Source organism: Leiobunum rupestre, chromosome 2 (genome assembly GCF_980474605.1).
Source record: "Leiobunum rupestre chromosome 2, qqLeiRupe1.1.hap1, whole genome shotgun sequence".
In the NCBI taxonomy this organism is placed as follows: domain Eukaryota; kingdom Metazoa; phylum Arthropoda; class Arachnida; order Opiliones; family Sclerosomatidae; genus Leiobunum; species Leiobunum rupestre.
Window position 1 is genome coordinate 71,576,185 of NC_143385.1, and position 19,716 is coordinate 71,595,900.

The 19,716-nt window shown below is 32.4% G+C and overlaps 1 protein-coding gene across 1 annotated transcript in view; it reads right to left on the minus strand.

The window, feature by feature from the left end:
* Nucleotides 1-19,716, minus strand: part of LOC149958933 (growth arrest-specific protein 2-like) — a 119,979-nt gene that overhangs the window by 88,137 nt on the left and 12,126 nt on the right. The window lies entirely within an intron of this gene.

Below are 19,716 nucleotides of genomic sequence, written 5' to 3' on the forward strand. Positions count from 1 at the left end.
ATAAAATTCCGAAGTTCGCGACAGCTTCCGAAGAATTATAAAGTTTATTTCATTTCCCAATTTTAGGAGAACCACGAAAGAGCATAAAATCAATAAAAAGGGGTGTATGGACCATCTCAGTCTGGCCATTATTTCATTTTTGTCTACGCCTCCCTTGGATCAATTTTCACTTTTAGTTTTAGTTGCATTTTTGCTCTTGTCAATATTCGATCCTAACAGATGGCGCCAAATAATACATCGAGAAAAATAATATTAGTTATTTTTATATAAAATCACGCCCTATATATATATATATATATATATATATATATATATAGTGATAGGTATAAAGTGCACTCTGGTGGCTGAAAAAATAAATGGATTGTACCTTTACAGCCAAAGTTTCCGAAATAGTTTCGCGTTGTTTCCACCCGAGGGAGCCCCTATCGTTATAGGGTGAGAACTTCTAACATTACAACATTAAATAATATTTCTTTCGAGTGGAGAATGTGTGGGCGGCCACTTGTTCGCCCTATGATTCCTGGAAGGAAAACCATTCCCCTCTTTGCCTTTCCCCTTGTATTCTTTCCCCCTTTCTGGGAGTAAAGTGATAGCATTCTTTGCTTGTAGGTTTAAAATATTTTGAGTTTAAATTTATTTGTTGTAGGTTTAAAATATCTTAAAGTTAATTCTGTTTGTTGTAGGTTTATAATATCTTAAAATTAAATCTGTTTGTTGTAGGTTTATAATATCTTAAAATTAAATCTCTTTAATGTAGGTTTAGAATATCGTTCTTGTAGGTTTAGAATTTAGCTGTTTGTAGGCTTAGAATATCTTCAAGTTAAATTTATTTGTTGTAATTTTAGAATATCGAAATATTTTAGGGTAAAATTTATTTGCTTGTAGGTTTGGAATATCTTAAAATTAAATCTGTTTGTTGTAGGTTTAGAATATCGTTTCTTGTAAGTTTAGAATATCGTTGCTTGTAGGTTTAGAATATCTTAAAGTTAAATCTCTTAGTTGTAGGTTTAGAATATCTAAATATTTTTAGGTTAAATTTCTTCGTTGTAGGTTTAAGGTTAAATTTCTTTGCTTGTAGGTTTAGAATATCGCTGCTTGTAGGTTTAGAATATCGCTGTTTGTAGGTTTAGATTATCTTAAAGTGAAATATATTTTTTGTAGGTTTAGAATATCTAAATATTTATAGGTTAAATTTCTTTGTTATAGGTTTAAAATATCTTAAGTTTAAATTTCTATGCTTGTAGGTTTAGAATATCGTTGGTTGTAGGTTTAGAATACCGTTGCTTGTAAATATCTTAAAGTTAAATCTATTTGTTGTAGGTTTAGAATATCTTTAAATATAAATATCTTTGTTGTAGATTTAGAATATCTTAAGCTTAAATCTCTTTGTTGTAGGTTTAGAATATCTTAAGGTTTAATTTCTTTGCTTGACGTAAATAATTACTGAATGCCAAAACGCTCAAAACCCGTTTAAAATGATACAATCAAAATGACGGAGACAAGAAATCTTCTACGTGTGCGTTCATCAACCAAACTTTTATTAAACATATCAGAAAACCCTGCTCATGGAACGGGTTAATTGGATACCCTTCCGATACCTATCGTGACGTCACAACCGGAAGAAGCCAAAATCGTTCAAAAACTGTTACGGTTTTTCTGATGCATAATCGGGAATGAATCAGAAGATTGTTTTATGCAAACCTTCTTTTCCGAATTCCTTTATTCCATGCCGGTTAGTAATCACTAAGTAATAAATTAAAAATTCGGTTGCTATAGAAACACAAGTTCAATTTAATTATGTACGTTGGGTGCGCCCAGAGTGGCCTGGACCCCGGAAAAATATAAAATCCGGTCCCCAAAGATCTGAAGATAGCTGTACATTTTCAGAGATAAACCCGTTTTAAACGTACCATAATAATTAATTGAAATGACCTTTTGAAGTCGCACTTTAGCCATCGCTATCGATATAATTTTTAAATTACATATATTTTTCACACTTCTAAGCGCGTAACAATTGTAATTTTATAATTCGTGAATAGGCGAAACTATTAAGTCCAGGGGGGCTGAAAAGATGGTAGTCACGTGACTTTGTGGAGAACGACAGCGCCATCTATCGTAAGAAATACGAACTAGCCTATTTTTCATTTTATTTTGCTAATGGTGGTTTAAATTTTTATAGATTCGTCTAAATAGTTGATTTTATAAAATGTCTTTACGCTTGCCCAGCTTGTTGAAATGTTGCCCTGGAATAGTTCAGCCAATGCCTAAGAATGAGTTCATAAACTCTTTAGTGGGAGAGAAAACGGATCCACAGCTGAAGCGGGGAGGCAACATTTCAACAAGATGGCCAAGGTTATTTTATAAAAAGAAATATTATCTATTTATTATTATTATTTAAAGCATTTCGTAATAGAAAAGTGTATGTTAATTAGCTGTCTGCAGTATCTGGAAGGAATATTTTTTTTCTTTACTGTCGCACGGCCAACTATGAACACGAGTTACCGAATCGAAGTTGGCTGTGATATAGAAGTCACGTGATTTTGTTTTCCCATATTAACAAGTTGGTTAAGAGCAAATTTACTTTATAGTTTCGCCTATTACACGATCGACATGATAATTAATTAAAAAACGATACTAAACTTTCATAGCGTTTGCCCTTAATCAAATTAAGTTCCAAAGGCTATTTGCTAAACGATTTCAAGAAATAAACTTGTAAAAACGTTTTCGTGACTTCCTTAAAGAGAATATGACACCTAGTATGTATTATGAATCTGTTCCATTGCGCTGAATCCCATTCGACCGAACCCAATCCCATTCGACCGAAAAACCCGCACTTCTCCGGGTTTAGGATTCGGTCTAATGGGATTGTTCCATTCGACCGAAAAACCCACACTTCTCCGGGTTTAGGATTCGGTCTAATGGGTTTGTTCCATTCGACCGAAAAATCCGCACTTCTCCGGGTTTAGGATTGGGTCTAATGGGATTGTCCCATTCGACCGAAAAACCCGCACTTCTCCGGGTTTAGGATTCGGTCTAATGGGATTGTCCCACTCGACCGAAAAACCCGCACTTCTCCGGGTTTAGGGTTCGGTCTAATGGGATTGTTCCATTCGACCGAAAAACCCGCACTTCTCCGGGTTTAGGATTGGGTCTAATGGGATTGTCCCACTCGACCGAAAAACCCGCACTTATCCGGGTTTAGGATTCGGTCTAATGGGTTTGTTCCATTCGACCGAAAAACCCGCACTTCTCGGGGTTTAGGATTGGGTCTAATGGGATTGTCCCACTCGACCGAAAAACCCGCACTTCTCCGGGTTTAGGATTCGGTCTAATGGGTTTGTTCCATTCGACCGAAAAACCCGCACTTCTCCGGGTTTAGGGTTCGGTCTAATGGGATTGTTCCATTCGACCGAAAAATCCGCACTTCTCCGGGTTTAGGATTGGGTCTAATGGGATTGTCCCATTCGACCGAAAAACCCGCACTTCTCCGGGTTTAGGATTCGGTCTAATGGGATTGTTCCATTCGACCGAAAAACCCGCACTTCTCCGGGTTTAGGATTGGGTCTAATGGGATTGTCCCACTCGACCGAAAAACCCGCACTTCTCCGGGTTTAGGATTCGGTCTAATGGGTTTGTTCCATTCGACCGAAAAACCCGCACTTCTCCGTTTTTAGGATTGGGTCTAATGGGATTGTCCCATTCGACCGAAAAACCCGCACTTCTCCGGGTTTAGGATTGGCTCTAATGGGATTGTCCCATTCGACCGAAAAACCCGCACTTCTCCGGGTTTAGGATTCGGTCTAATGGGTTAGTTCCATTCGACCGAAAAACCCGCACTTCTCCGGGTTTAGGGTTCGGTCTAATGGGATTGTTCCATTCGACCGAAAAACCCGCACTTCTCCGGGTTTAGGATTGGGTCTAATGGGATTGTCCCACTCGACCGAAAAACCCGCACTTCTCCGGGTTTAGGATTCGGTCTAATGGGTTTGTTCCATTCGACCGAAAAACCCGCACTTCTCCGGGTTTAGGATTGGGTCTAATGGGATTGTCCCACTCGACCGAAAAACCCGCACTTCTCCGGGTTTAGGATTGGGTCTAATGGGATTGTTCCATTCGACCGAAAAATCCGCACTTCTCCGGGTTTAGGATTGCGTCTAATGGGATTGTCCCATTCGACCGAAAAACCCGCACTTTGGCGGATTTAGGAATCGGTTTTATTCGTTTCAGCATCTGTCAGAACAGCATGCAGTGTTACCTAACGGTCCTAACCTATATCCTAACATAACCTCACCTCACCTAACCTAACCTAACCTAACCTAACAGACTTAAAAATATATTAAAACGCTTCCATAAAAAATCAAAAGGAGTAGAAAGAAAAACTATTTTTTTTGCGGTCGCTCAATTGTTAATATTTCGTCGGTATATTAGAAAAATACAAAACCCGCCTTTGGGCTAATTTCATCAAAAACATTGGTGGAATTCGGTCTAATGGGAATTCGGTCGAATGGGATTCGGCGCAATGGGAAGATACCTTTATGATGCCAGCCCAAAGGGTAAAAATTTTCACAGCTACCTCCTCTGGCTTATAGTGGTTTGTTACAGATTGAGATATTATCTAAATTTCTTGGAGCCTTACATTCCCTTTAAACGCAAGTGATGGCTCCAAAGAAACCCCTTAAATGCTTTTCCGTATTACACCGAAAAGACCAGGTAAAGTGTCGCCCCCTATCGTAGTCACAACGCGACAATTTCTCGGTTTAACCGGCGCGGCGTACGAAATTACCAAAAGCCTATAATAAGAAAAGCCTAAAATTTAACTAGCCCAAAATCTAGATATATTTTTATATTTATATTTTAATAATATATATTTATATTTATGTATTACATTTTATATTCACACCGAGGGACTTCAGGTGTACAAATCAGCAGTGAAATAACTTAATCGCGTAAATTTAGTAGCTTTAATAACTTTAATCAATTAATAAATGTTAAAACCATTATTTGCCTTCATAAATATACATACTGATGAACAATAATCGTTTTTCTGTAGGCGATATCTCCGTATCATTTTCTCAATACACTTTGAAAAACCTTAAGCCTTGCCCGCTTTTCGCGTTTAAAGTTTTGAACCAAGGATGATTTATACCTATGTTTCAGTTTGCCCATCGACGTTTTGTAGAGAAAACTACTTTTTCGCTACAAAGACTAAATTTAGCGCTCACTAGATTTGCTAGTCCTATAGGCCGCGTTAATTTATCCTTTGCTCTTTGTCGAAAACAAGACGTTTCAAAAGTTTTACGTTGGCGGTATAGGGAGTTAGAGGCTCCTCTTATTAGAGGCTTCTGATAATACCAGAAGTAAATGAACCGAAGTTCTCGAAAACTCGCTCAGAATTGGAGGGCGTTTTCCTTATGAAAATGATTAGAAAATCGAGTCAAATAAAAGCTAATTTCAATCCCCGTCTTTTGACGCGATAAATTGCACTTGAGAATTGTTGGTAAAGCTATTTCTATGTATAAAAAATGGTTTCATAAAAACCAAAACGTTTCTTTTTGGCCTAGGAGCGCGCAAAATTTCAAATTCGAGGTCAAAATGTAACTTCATAAGGAAAACGCCTCCAACATGGGGAGTATAGCAGTCTGATAACTGCGGTTCATTTACTTTTGATAATACTGAATTTATCGCAAGGTTCATTGATAAACATAATTTAGGTACTGTTACCTTTTCATATTTTACCTTTATTTCGTTCAATCAAAAAGATATTATAATTTACCGAAACAAATATTTCCGCTAAGGCTAGGCGCCCACTGGCTCTCCGTTTCGTATCCGTCCTGCCTTCCACAAGGCATTGTCTCCGTTACGAAGCAAAGGCTTGTGGAAGCTAGGACGGGGACGTTACGAAGAGCGCCTGGCTTAAGACGACCAACGCGACGTGTAAATAAGATCTCGAACTAGACAGCAAAATAGTAGTCGTAGAATAGACTTTGGAAATCACTGACGAGGAGGGTACCCGAGGTGTAAATCACCGATTTTGATGAAACTCGGGGGGTATGTAGACGTTAGGGTAACATGAATTTTCACCTAGGGAAAAGTTACGCTGGGCTTCCGTTTTGCTATGGCAACCGAAAAGGTTTTTGACAATATAAAATGAAGAAATCTACATTAAAAAAGTATGGGATTTTTTTCGGTTTTACAAGGGGGTACCCTGTGAAAATTTTTGAAAACCCAAAAAAAAAGAAAAATTTAAATTTCAACTAAAATACTAAATTTGAACAATTTTGGGTGAAATTCATCAAGTAGCCCCCCTGTGAAACCGAGAAAATCCCATGCTTTTTTAAATGTAGATTTTTCATTTTATGTTGTCAAAAACATTTTCGGTTGCCATAGCAAAACGGAAGCCCAGCGTAACTTTTCCCTTGGTGAAAATTCATGTTACCCTAAGGTCTACATACCCCCCGAGTTTCATCAAAATCGGCGATTTACACCTCGGGTACACTCCTCCGTGAGTCGAACTAACCTACCGACCACGACATCTATTGAGTCATCGACGTATTACGCTCGCTTTAAACTGTCCATTTGAATCTTTCTGACGAAAATAACGCTGTTTTTGCGTTGTTTTTCTTCACGGGTGGGTTCTTCTGGAAGGGTCATAAGACAGGGTGTTGTCGGTGGACTTCCCGATGTTAACGATGCCGGAGATCAAAAGGGAATGACGCCAGCAGGGCGTGTTTCCCAAATGGACCCTTCGCCGTTAAGATAATCCCGCCTCTTTACAAGTTATGCCGCCATGAGGCTCTGCCACCTCAACTACCCCAATGAATTTCAAGAAACGCATTTCCTTATAACAGAAGTATACAAAACACTGTTGCGAGAAAAGTTACCATCTAGGATGAAAGAATGAAACATGCAGAAGCTTTGAAGTAAAATAACATGGAATAACATGAAATAAATTAACATGGAATAAAATGGATCAAAAGGAAATAAAATGAAGTAAAATAACATGGAATAACATGAAATAAATTAACATGGAATAAAATGGAATAAAAGGAAATAAAATGAAGTAAAATAACTTGGAATAACATGAAGTAAAATAACATGGAATAACATGAAATAAATTAACATGGAATAAAATGGAATAAAAGGAAATAAAATGAAGTAAAATAACTTGGAATAACATGAAGTAAAATAACATGGAATAACATGAAATAAATTAACATGGAATAAAACGGAATAAAAGGAAATAAAATGAAGTAAAATAACTTGGAATAACATGAAGTAAAATAACATGGAATAAAGTAGCATGAAGTAAAATAACATGGAATAAAATAACACTAAGTAAAATAACATGGAATACCATGGAATAAAATAACACTAAGTAAAATAACATGGAATAACATAAAATGAAATAACACTAAGTAAAATAACATGGAATAACATGAAATAAAATAACACTAAGTAAAATAACATGGAATAACATGAAATTAAATAACACTAAGTAAAATAACATGGAATAACATGAAATTAAATTAAATAACACGAAGTAAAATATCATTGAATAACATGAAATTAAATAACATGGAATAACATGAAATTAAATAACATGGAATAACATGAAATAAAATAACATGGAATAACATGAAATAAAATAACATGGAATAACATGAAATAAAATAACATGGAATAACATGAAATAAAATAACATGGAATAGCATGAAATAAAATAACATGGAATAGCATGAAATAAAATAACATGGAATAACATGAAATAATATTATATGAAATGAAAGAAAAATTAAAAGTATTTTTCCGAATATTGCGCACACCATTGGTAAGTAATGGTAAATAATGGTAAATAATCGTAAATAATGGTAAATAAATATAAATCATGGTAAATAATGGTAAATAGTGGTAAATATTGTATTCTTGTGGAATCAAGATAATCATTAAAAAAAGGAATATATCAACTTTAGAAAATCTGAAACTTCATTTTAATTACTCTACAAGTCTGTTCTAATTCTTATATGTTTTATATCCATATCGGTAGGTTTAAGTTTTAAATACTGTAAATAATTCATGAAAATATATTATTTTCCTTATCTACCATTATTTAGAACTTTTCTCATTTTATAAGATAGCGTTATTTATCATTAATTACAACCTGTGAAAAACTGCTACGGATCCTGAGAAGGTACAAGATTCAATCGAATCACATTACCACGATAGATAAATTTATCATTCCCTCTTAAGATAAATATAATATACTTTTGGTTGAAGGCTATTCACCCGTATTGATGACGTCACAACCAATATTAACAATAATAATAACGTTCGGGGATTCTTATGGTTTCAGTTATTCGGTATTTGTTTGGCTTGTCTAGCGAAAAATAACGGGTCAATAACCGACAATAACGAATGGGCTTCGTTTCATTTTGACCCCTGGGACCAGTTAACTTGAAATGTTTATAATGATCTTAAATTGAACGTTCATTTGTCCCTGTGAGCAGTTAATTTTATATTTTTTATAATGAGGAACCATCACTTGTCCTTTTGACCACTTAATTTTATATTTTCATAATGAGGAACCACCACGTGTTGCTGTGACCAGTTAATTTTATATATTCATAATGAGGAACCACCACTTATCGCTGTGACCAGTTAATTTTATATTTTCATAACGTGGCATCATAACTTGTCGCTGTGACCAGTTAATTTTATATTTTCATAACGAGGCACCACCACTTATCGCTGTGACCAGTTAATTTTATATTTTCATAACGTGGCACCATAACTTGTCGCTGTGACCAGTTAATTTTATATTTTCATAACGAGGCACCATCACTTATCGCTGTGACCAGTTAATTTTATATTTTCATAACGTGGCACCATAACTTGTCGCTGTGACCAGTTAATTTTATATTTTCATAACGAGGCACCATCACTTAGCGCGGTGACCAGTTAATTTTATATTTTCATAATGAAGAACCATATCTTGTCACTGTGACCAGTTTAATTTTATATTTGCATAATGAGGAACCATATCACTGGTCACAGTGATTAGTTAATTTTAGATTTTCATAACGAGGAACCATCACTTGTCCCTTCGACCAGTTAATTTCAAACTCAATAGGTTTTTAATTATATTCCTTATATTATTTCACTTTAGGATATATTGCGTGTTCAGATAGCCTGGCGCGAGTGTCTTCATCCCAAACATGGCCTCGCGGAATTCCATGAGATCTTATGCATATTCCAACACAAACTCTCTCGGTAATGCAAGGTATTTCGGAAAATCTTTATATAATAGTCAAACCATAAGTCTATAACTACCTTTCAGATAAGTGTCGCACGCAATACCCCATTTTCCCCGTGTTATATTTTTCCTGAGGACCTTTTCTAAAACTACTGGACATTTTCTGTGGTTTTCAGACTAAATCTGAACTGATGCACTTATGGAACATAATAATAGACTTATGGAACATACTAATACACTTATGGAACATAATAATAAGATTCATAAAACATAATAAAACACGTATGGAACATAATAATAAGATTCATAAAACATAATAAAACACGTATGGAACATAATAAAACACTTATGGAACGTAATAAAACACTTATGGAACGTAATAAAACACTTATAGAACATAATAAGACTTTTTGTAAATTGAAAGCTATATACTTATAGAAAATAATAATAATACTTATGGAACATAATAAGACTTTTATGTAAATTGAAAGCTATATACTTATAGAAAATAATAATAATACTTATGGAACATAATAATACTTATGGAACATAATAATACTTATGGAACATAATAATACTTATGGAACATAATAATACTTATGGAACATACTAATAGACTTATGGAACATAATATAATTTTGTAACATAGTAATACTTATGGAACATACTGATAGACTTATGGAACATACTAAAAGACTTTTAAAACATAATAAGACTTTTATTTAAATTAAAAGCTATATAGTGTACTTTTAATTGTTGAAATCTTTTTCTATCATATTAAATATTTATTTAGAATAAGGTCTTGGAAAGTTTTTATTAATGTTTTTATTTATGTAAAATATTAAATATGCTTACGAATAATAATGAATAATTATTTTTAAAGGTACCTTAAAGGTTTATCGCTACTTTATTTGCAAAACCAGGTAACTCGAAAAATGCAGTTTGTCTTGAAATTAATTTAGATTAACGTGATAGCGTTTAGATACTTTATTTCCAAAACCAAGTAAATAGAAAAATGAGGTTTATCTTAAAATTAATTTTGATTAACGTGATCGCATTTCGCTACTTAATTTCCAAACCAGGTAACTTGAAAAACTCCTCTTGGGTTTCTTAGGTTAACGTACAAGATGATTGGAAATTTGTTGAAATTTAAATTTCATATTTAAAATATAGTTAATACATCGGGGGGATTATATTTACTTAAATGTCCGTGACATCTAGTTTAGGCTGATTTAGATATTTTCGATATTTTCGTTAATTTCAAGATGACTAAAATCATTTTTTTGCCCGCTGTACGATGTATCTCTAACTCTCTCACGTTTCGTATAAAATATTCCTTGGAGGATCGAGGTGCTGCATAATTTAGGCGGTTTAAAAGTAAAAATATTCGGCCGCGTTTTCGGAGAGACAAATATTTCACTTCCAGCCACAGACGCGCCTCTTTAATCTTCACAGAGAGACCGACGCCCGCGCCACCTCGGGAGATTTCGTGGAACAACAATCAATTCAATAAATCAAAATATGGAAGGAATGCAGTTCGTAGTTGGTAACAAGCTGGTCGTGCGGTGGAAACACACGAAAATGTTACGTGTTTTTAAGCGAGCAGCTAACCACTTTATATTTTACGTATGTTCAGATACTTCCGATCGTTTACCACGATTTCCAAATGACTACGGAATGATTTCACATTGATTACAAAATTATTTTGTAGTGATTTCAGATTATTGACAGAATGATTTAAATGTGATTTCAGATTGATGACCGAATGATTTAAATTTTATTTCAGATTGATGACAGAATTATTTAAATTTTATTTCAGATTGATGACAGAATGATTTAAATTTTATTTCAGATTGATGACAGAATTATTTAAATTTTATTTCAGATTGATGACAGAATGATTTAAATTTTATTTCAGATTGATGACAGAATTATTTAAATTTTATTTCAGATTGATGACAGAATGATTTCTGATGGATTACAGAATGATTTAGGAGTGATTTCTGATTGATTACAGAATGATTTCGGAGTGATTAGAGTTTGATAACAGAATGTTTATTGTGTGATTTCAGATGATTACCTAATTGTTACGGAGGGATTTCAGATTCTTTTCAGGGTTATTTCAGATTTATTAAACAATGATTTCGGAGTTATTTCAGATTGATTTCAGAACGATTTCTGAGTTATTTGAGATAGATTACTAAATGATTTCGGAGCGATTCCAAATAGATTACTAAATGATTTCGGAGCGATTTCAGATAGATTACTAAATGATTTCGGAGCGATATCAGATTGATTACTAAATGATTTCGGAGCGATTTCAGATTGATTACTAAATGATTTCGGAGCGATTTCAGATTGATTACTAAATGATTTCGGAGCGATTTCAGATTGATTACTAAATGATTTCGGAGCGATTTCAGATTGATTACTAAATGATTTCGGAGCGATTTCAGATTGATTACTAAATGATTTCGGAGCGATTTCAGATTGATTACTAAATGATTTCGGAGCGATTTCAGATTGATTACTAAATGATTTCGGAGTGATTTCAGATTGATTACGGAATGACAACGGAGTTACTTCAGATAGATTACCTAATTGTTACGGAAGGATTTCAGATTTATTAATGAAGGATTACGGAGTGATTTCACATTGTTTGCAGAGTTATTTCAGATTGATTAAAGAATGATTTCGGAGTGATTTTGTGTTTGATTACAGAATGAATTGGGAGTGATTAGAGTTTGATAACAGAATGATTACTCTGTGATTTCAGATTGATTACCTAATTGTTACGGAGGGATTGCAGAATGTTTGCCGAGTTATTTCAGATATTTTAATGAATTATTACGGATTAATTTCAGATGGATAACAGATCGATTACAGTGTGATTTTAGATTGATTACAGTGTGATTTCAGATTGATTACAAAATTATTTCACCATGTACGGCTACAGCAAAGACACGTTCAATTGTAGTAGTTGCGAGAGCTAAATATCAATGTATGGGGTGGTTAAGCAAAAATATAGAAAAAATGATGGTGGGTTCAGGGGAAAGCGGTTGATTTCCGGTCACGGGTGGGAGGGGTCTGCGTTGGTGCCCCCGTGGAGGGGACACCCCTTCGAGACTGCCGCCTCCTACGATCATTCTACACCCTGCTGCCATCTCGCGTGTTCATGTTTAATGCAAAGGAGAGAACGTATTGATTTCTCTTTTTCTGGATCTGAAATATTGTTATGGTTGTAGTTTGTTTGTGTGTCTGTTATTCTGGTCTCGTGGTTCGTTCCGTACATTTAACCTGAGCTGACCTGAGCTGACCTGAGCTGACCGGAGCTGCCCTGAGCAAATAATTACGATAGATCTGATATCGTATTATTTTTATTAGATCAGATAACAAATTATCTTTATTTAAGTTTGGATATTACCTGAGCTGACCTGAGCAAATAATTACGATAGATCAGATATCAGATTATCTGTATCTAAGTTCGGATATTACATGATCTGACCCGAGCAAATAATTACGATAGATCAGATATCAGATTATCTGTATTTAAGCTCGGATATTACCTGATCTGACCCGAGCAAATAAATTCGATAGATCAGATATCAGATTATCTGTATTTAAGTTCGGATATTACCTGATCTGACCTGAGCAAATAATTACGATAAATCAGATATCAGATTATCTGTATTTAAGTTCGTATATCATGTTCCATCCTTGGCAAATAATTACGATAAATCAGATATCAGTTGATCGGTATTGACACTTGAAATTTATTTATTATTGACGTATGCAACGTTGCGAGACGTACAATAATTATAGTACACGTCGATAATTTCAAGCTATTTTTTGGGCCCGACGATAATTTCAAAGGCGTATTATATAGTATGCTATTTTTGATAATTAAGCCTCCACGTACGATTATCTACTATAAATTTTTAATTTGACAGAAAAGCGATTAAAACTGCAATTTTTAAATATTGAATTTTTGTTGTTGTAAAAAAATTCAATAAACTATACTTGATTTAAGCCTTATGAAAAAATTTGTAGACTCGTAAACATAACTTTAGTACTCCCACAAAATTTAAATTTACAGCTATTTTTCAGACGTTCGATATTGGTTTCTGAAATTAATAATTTTTAAACCATTGTACGATAATTGTCCAAGATCTAGCAACGACCTAAGGTTACACGATATTTTCAGTGTTGTAGTTGGCGATTTAGTTATTTAGGTATTGGCCACCTTGTTTCTGTCATTCTGGAGTCGGTTGAATAAGCATTACGGAAAATATAGTTCTGGTTGAAACACCGTATATCCCCCCCCCTCCATTCCTGTCCGTTGAGCCATACTGTCAACAACGCGGTATAACCCTCGGGGGGCTGCTACTCCTGACCTCCCGAGTCACCCCGAATTCGAACTCCCCAAAAATTATTTCCGATTTCATCACCGATTAACGCCTCTCTATAGAGGACCAAAATTCCCCTTCAATTGCCTCCCTCCCTTCGCGCCACTTAGCCCCCTTAACCACCAGCCCCCTTAACCACCAGCCTCCTTAATCATCAGCAGTGGCGTAGGAACGGGGGGTACAGGGGCACAATATACCCCCCTTGAAATTGGAAAGGGGCGCCAAATTGTTTTAGAAGGGGCGCAAAAAGGATACTGATGAGGGGGTGCCAATTTTAGCATCCAAGCTGTAGCCCCCTTAACCCAAGACGTTCCTACGCGCCTGACTCCATCAGCCCCCTTAACCATTAGCTCCCTTAACAATCACCAAAAATATGGACAAATCAACAGAGAAAATAATGCACCACTATAGCCCCTGGTTTCTACCGTTCACGAAACTTATTCACGGCGAGTGAACTTTGACCCCAGGCACACGCTTACGATTTATTGGTCCGGATGGACTGCGGTTATTGAGAAAGTAAGGTTGGTAACCCTTTTGACACCAGCAGGCCCGTCTTAAGACCTTTTGGGGCCCTGGGCTAAATTATTTCTTAAGACCTTTTTGATCCCCAGCGGTCAGCCTTTGTATGTCCGTTGTCTAAATTCCACTACACAACAATCAAACCAAAACTTTTAATTTCAAAAGTATAACATAGGACTACTGATAATAAGATTTTTACTGACAGTGACTCTCTGTTAGGTTTTAGCAATTGTTGGTACCGTAGGATACGCGATGTGGCGATGAGTCAAATTACTTTAGACGTAACTAAAAGATACGCAATATTAAATTAGCATAAATAATATTTAACCAACTAAAACGTTACATCCCTAGAGTAGACACTGTATGGCAGGCCTTTCCGGGGCCCTAAAACTGGCTGGGGGCCCTGGGCTGTAGCCCATTTAGCCCATGCCTTAAGACGGCCCTGGACACCAGAAGTGGCAATTCAGAGGGTAAAAACAGTGTTTTGTTGAAATAGATTGCAAGCAACGTTTCAGATTGGTATGTAATACTAATAATGATCAACTAAGCTAATACCCAAGGCACCACCAACAGATTGAGTCTGCTCATGGTTTCTAGCGACCAGGGCCGGGTGGGCGTAGGGCCCATCACTCTATTTGGAGGGATCTCCTCGGAAGAATTTGTGGGACCCCAAACTAAACATTTGCTTTCTGAAAAATTTGTAAAGGTTTGAAAGGTGGCCCTAATGTGGGAAAGAAATTAGCCTAATCAGTGTTTCAAAAGTACCGCTTTTTCGAATATTGTGCATACCACTAGTAAATAATGGTAAATAGTGGTAAATATTGGTAAATAATGTTAAATCATGGTAAATATTGGTAAATAGTGGTAAATAATGTTAAATCATGGTAAATAGTGGTAAATAATGTTAAATCATGGTAAATAGTGGTATATATTGGTAAATAGTGGTAAAAAGTGGCAAATAATGGTAAATAATGTTAAATCATGGTAAATAATGGTAAATAGTGGTAAATAATGGTAAATAATGGTAAATAGTGGTATATATTGGTAAATAGTGGCAAATAATGGTAAATAATAGTAAATAGTGGTAAATAATGGTAAATAATAGTAAATAGTGGCAAATAGTGGTAAATAATGGTAAATAATAGTAAATCGTGGCAAATAGTGGTAAATAGTAGTAAATAGTGGCAAATAGTACTAAATAGTGGCAAATAATGTTAAATAGTGGTAAGTAATGGTAAATAGGGGCAAATAGTGCTAAATAGTGGCAAATAATGGTAAATAGTGGTATATATTGGTAAATAGTGGTAAATAATGTAAAAAAATGGTAAATAGTGGCAAATAGTGGTAAATAGTGGCAAATAATGGTAAATAATGTTAAATCATGGTAAATAGTGGTAAATATTGGTAAATATTGAAATCATTCACCTATCAAATTTAGAACATCTAAAACTTAATTTTCATGACGCTACAAGACTGTTCTAAATCCTAAAAATTTTATTTCCGTTTGTTTCAGTTTTAAATACTGTGAATAATTAATGGAAATATATTATTTACCATTATTTGCCACTTTTTCCATTTTAAACCATAACGTTATTAACCCTTATTATTATTAAATACCGCTTCGGAACCCTGCCTACACCTCTCAAAATCAAGGCACCTCCACTGTCAATCGAAGGACCCCATGTGGTCCCCTAGAATCATGGGGCCCATAAGCTCATTCTCTATCACCTGGCAGTGATGGCAGGTTTTCATTTGGTCAATTCCCACTATAATCCTATATCCTTCTGTTATTTCCTTTATCTTTCTATATTTAAAAAAATACTCCGTGGAAAATGACCGAGGTCTTTTTTCTGGAAAACTTTTCCGTATTTTTCCGAATTATATAAAAAAAGTTTTCATTCCATGATTAGTCATATTTTGTTTGTGAATTTAAGATAAGCGGCATTTTCGCCTCATTTTTCGAATCTTAAAGTAAAACTAAACCTCTAGACTAGCATTAAACTGATTAACAATGTAACACTATGAATGTTTTGTAGTATATTTACTGTTATTAGACATTTTATATCGATAAAAAGTTAAAAAATTAAAAACCCTTAAAAAGTAATTTATGTTTCAATTTTTTATTTTTCCGATTTACGGAAAATTTTCCACATTATTTTCCGCATTTTATTTTTCCGGAAAATGAACAACAACACTATTAAATAGTATCCGTAACCATGGCAATTCGTCCCCGGCGCGAAATGGCTCGTGCCAGCAGCGTGCGAGAGTCAATATTAACCTTTTCAAGTTTGTTTCCGCGACTGCCACCGAGTGGCTGTGGGTAGGGAATTCATATTAATATAGAAAGGCGCTAAGTATATAGCGGTGGACACCGGAGCGGAAATCACCAAAAGTAATAATAATATTAAAATAATTAAAAAACGTTATTACGACTGATTCTAGATGGCGCTAGAAAATGGAAAGTTTGTTTTTGAAATAGGAGCTTTATTAAAAGATAATACTAGCGGAGCTGGAAAGTAGACTGGTACGTTCTCACTAACCTAAATACGTTCTTGGGCCTCGTCAATAAATCAATAAAGCGATCTGGTCAAAACGCAGTGACTGACGAGCCATCTATATTTACAAACGAGAACTGCTTTACTCCCGTTGCTCTGAGCTTCAATAGAATCTGCTTTCGAAACGCTACCGTAGATGGCGCCACAATAAATACTGAAGTGGCAAATTTACGGGAAGCAACAATATAATTAAAACGCGGTGAAGCTCCTAAGGGAATTTTATTTTAACATTACAGAAATTTTAAATTAAGTGATGAACCATAAATATACTGCATTTAATCCAGCATAAATCGCTTATGTCCAGTATTCAGAGTATTTCATTAGGCAGCTTCCTACATGACGCTGGCTTTATGCACGAAGTCAAAATTCGTTTGTGTTTTGGTTGAGTCACTCTCTCTCTCTCTCTTTCCAGATTGTGTATTAACGAACATCCTTCCGATTTCGCACGTAGGGGGGCACCTCGCTCGCTGATTCACGCTTATTACACATTGAAGGGTTCTAGTTACGGACTTCAATTTTTATAAAATTTACTAGGCAACTAATTGGATAACTACCGCAATCAGTTCGATAAATTATTTTCCAGTTTGTTAAATTCTGAAGGATAATTTATTTTTAAACAAAATAAATGGTTATTTAAAGCAATATAAAACAATAAAATTAACTATTCATCATTTAATTAAATTTACTTCAAATATAAATTAATTTAAACATTTCTTACAACAACATTTTCAAAAAATCGCCTTAATTTGAAATATATTTAAAATAATAATTGAAATATAGGAAAAATAAGGTTAAATCAACATTAATAATGATAATTGAAATATACTAAAAATAAGGTTAAATCAACATTAATAATAATAATTAAAATATACTAAAAATAAGGTTAAATCCACATTAATAATAATAATTGAAATATACTAAAAATAAGGTTAAATCCACATTAATAATAATAATTGAAATATACTAAAAATAAGGTTAAATCAACATTAATAATAATAATTGAAATATACTAAAAATAAGGTTAAATCCACATTAATAATAATAATTGAAATATACTAAAAATAAGGTTAAATAAACATTAATAATAATAATTGAAATATATTAAAAATAAGGTTAAATCCACATTAATAATAATAATTGAAATATACTAAAAATAAGGTTAAATGAACATTAATAATAATAATTGAAATATACTAAAAATAAGGTTAAATCAACATTAATAATAATAATTGAAATATACTAAAAATAAGGTTAAATAAACATTAATAATAATAATTGAAATATACTAAAAATAAGGTTAAATCCACATTAATAATAATAATTGAAATATACTAAAAATAAGGTTAAATAAACATTAATAATAATAATTGAAATATACTAAAAATAAGGTTAAATCCACATTAATAATAATAATTGAAATATACTAAAAATAAGGTTAAATCAACATTAATAATAATAATTGAAATATACTAAAAATAAGGTTAAATCAACATTAATAATAATAATTGAAATATACTAAAAATAAGGTTAAATAAACATTAATAATAATAATTGAAATATACTAAAAATAAGGTTAAATCCACATTAATAATAATAATTGAAATATACTAAAAATAAGGTTAAATAAACATTAATAATAATAATTGAAATATACTAAAAATAAGGTTAAATCCACATTAATAATAATAATTGAAATATACTAAAAATAAGGTTAAATCAACATTAATAATAATAATTGAAATATACTAAAAATAAGGTTAAATCAACATTAATAATAATAATTGAAATATACTAAAAATAAGGTTAAATCAACATTAATAATAATAATTGAAATATACTAAAAATAAGGTTAAATCCACATTAATAATAATAATTGAAATATACTAAAAATAAGGTTAAATAAACATTAATAATAATAATTGAAATATATTAAAAATAAGGTTAAATCCACATTAATAATAATAATTGAAATATACTAAAAATAAGGTTAAATCAACATTAATAATAATAATTGAAATATACTAAAAATAAGGTTAAATCAACATTAATAATAATAATTGAAATATACTAAAAATAAGGTTAAATAAACATTAATAATAATAATTGAAATATACTAAAAATAAGGTTAAATCCACATTAATAATAATAATTGAAATATACTAAAAATAAGGTTAAATAAACATTAATAATAATAATTGAAATATACTAAAAATAAGGTTAAATCCACATTAATAATAATAATTGAAATATACTAAAAATAAGGTTAAATCAACATTAATAATAATAATTGAAATATACTAAAAATAAGGTTAAATCAACATTAATAATAATAATTGAAATATACTAAAAATAAGGTTAAATCAACATTAATAATAATAATTGAAATATACTAAAAATAAGGTTAAATCAACATTAATAATAATAATTGAAATATACTAAAAATAAGGTTAAATCCACATTAATAATAATAATTGAAATATACTAAAAATAAGGTTAAATAAACATTAATAATAATAATTGAAATATATTAAAAATAAGGTTAAATCCACATTAATAATAATAATTGAAATATACTAAAAATAAGGTTAAATCAACATTAATAATAATAATTGAAATATACTAAAAATAAGGTTAAATCAACATTAATAATAATAATTGAAATATACTAAAAATAAGGTTAAATAAACATTAATAATAATAATTGAAATATACTAAAAATAAGGTTAAATCCACATTAATAATAATAATTGAAATATACTAAAAATAAGGTTAAATAAACATTAATAATAATAATTGAAATATACTAAAAATAAGGTTAAATCCACATTAATAATAATAATTGAAATATACTAAAAATAAGGTTAAATCAACATTAATAATAATAATTGAAATATACTAAAAATAAGGTTAAATCAACATTAATAATAATAATTGAAATATACTAAAAATAAGGTTAAATCAACATTAATAATAATAATTGAAATAT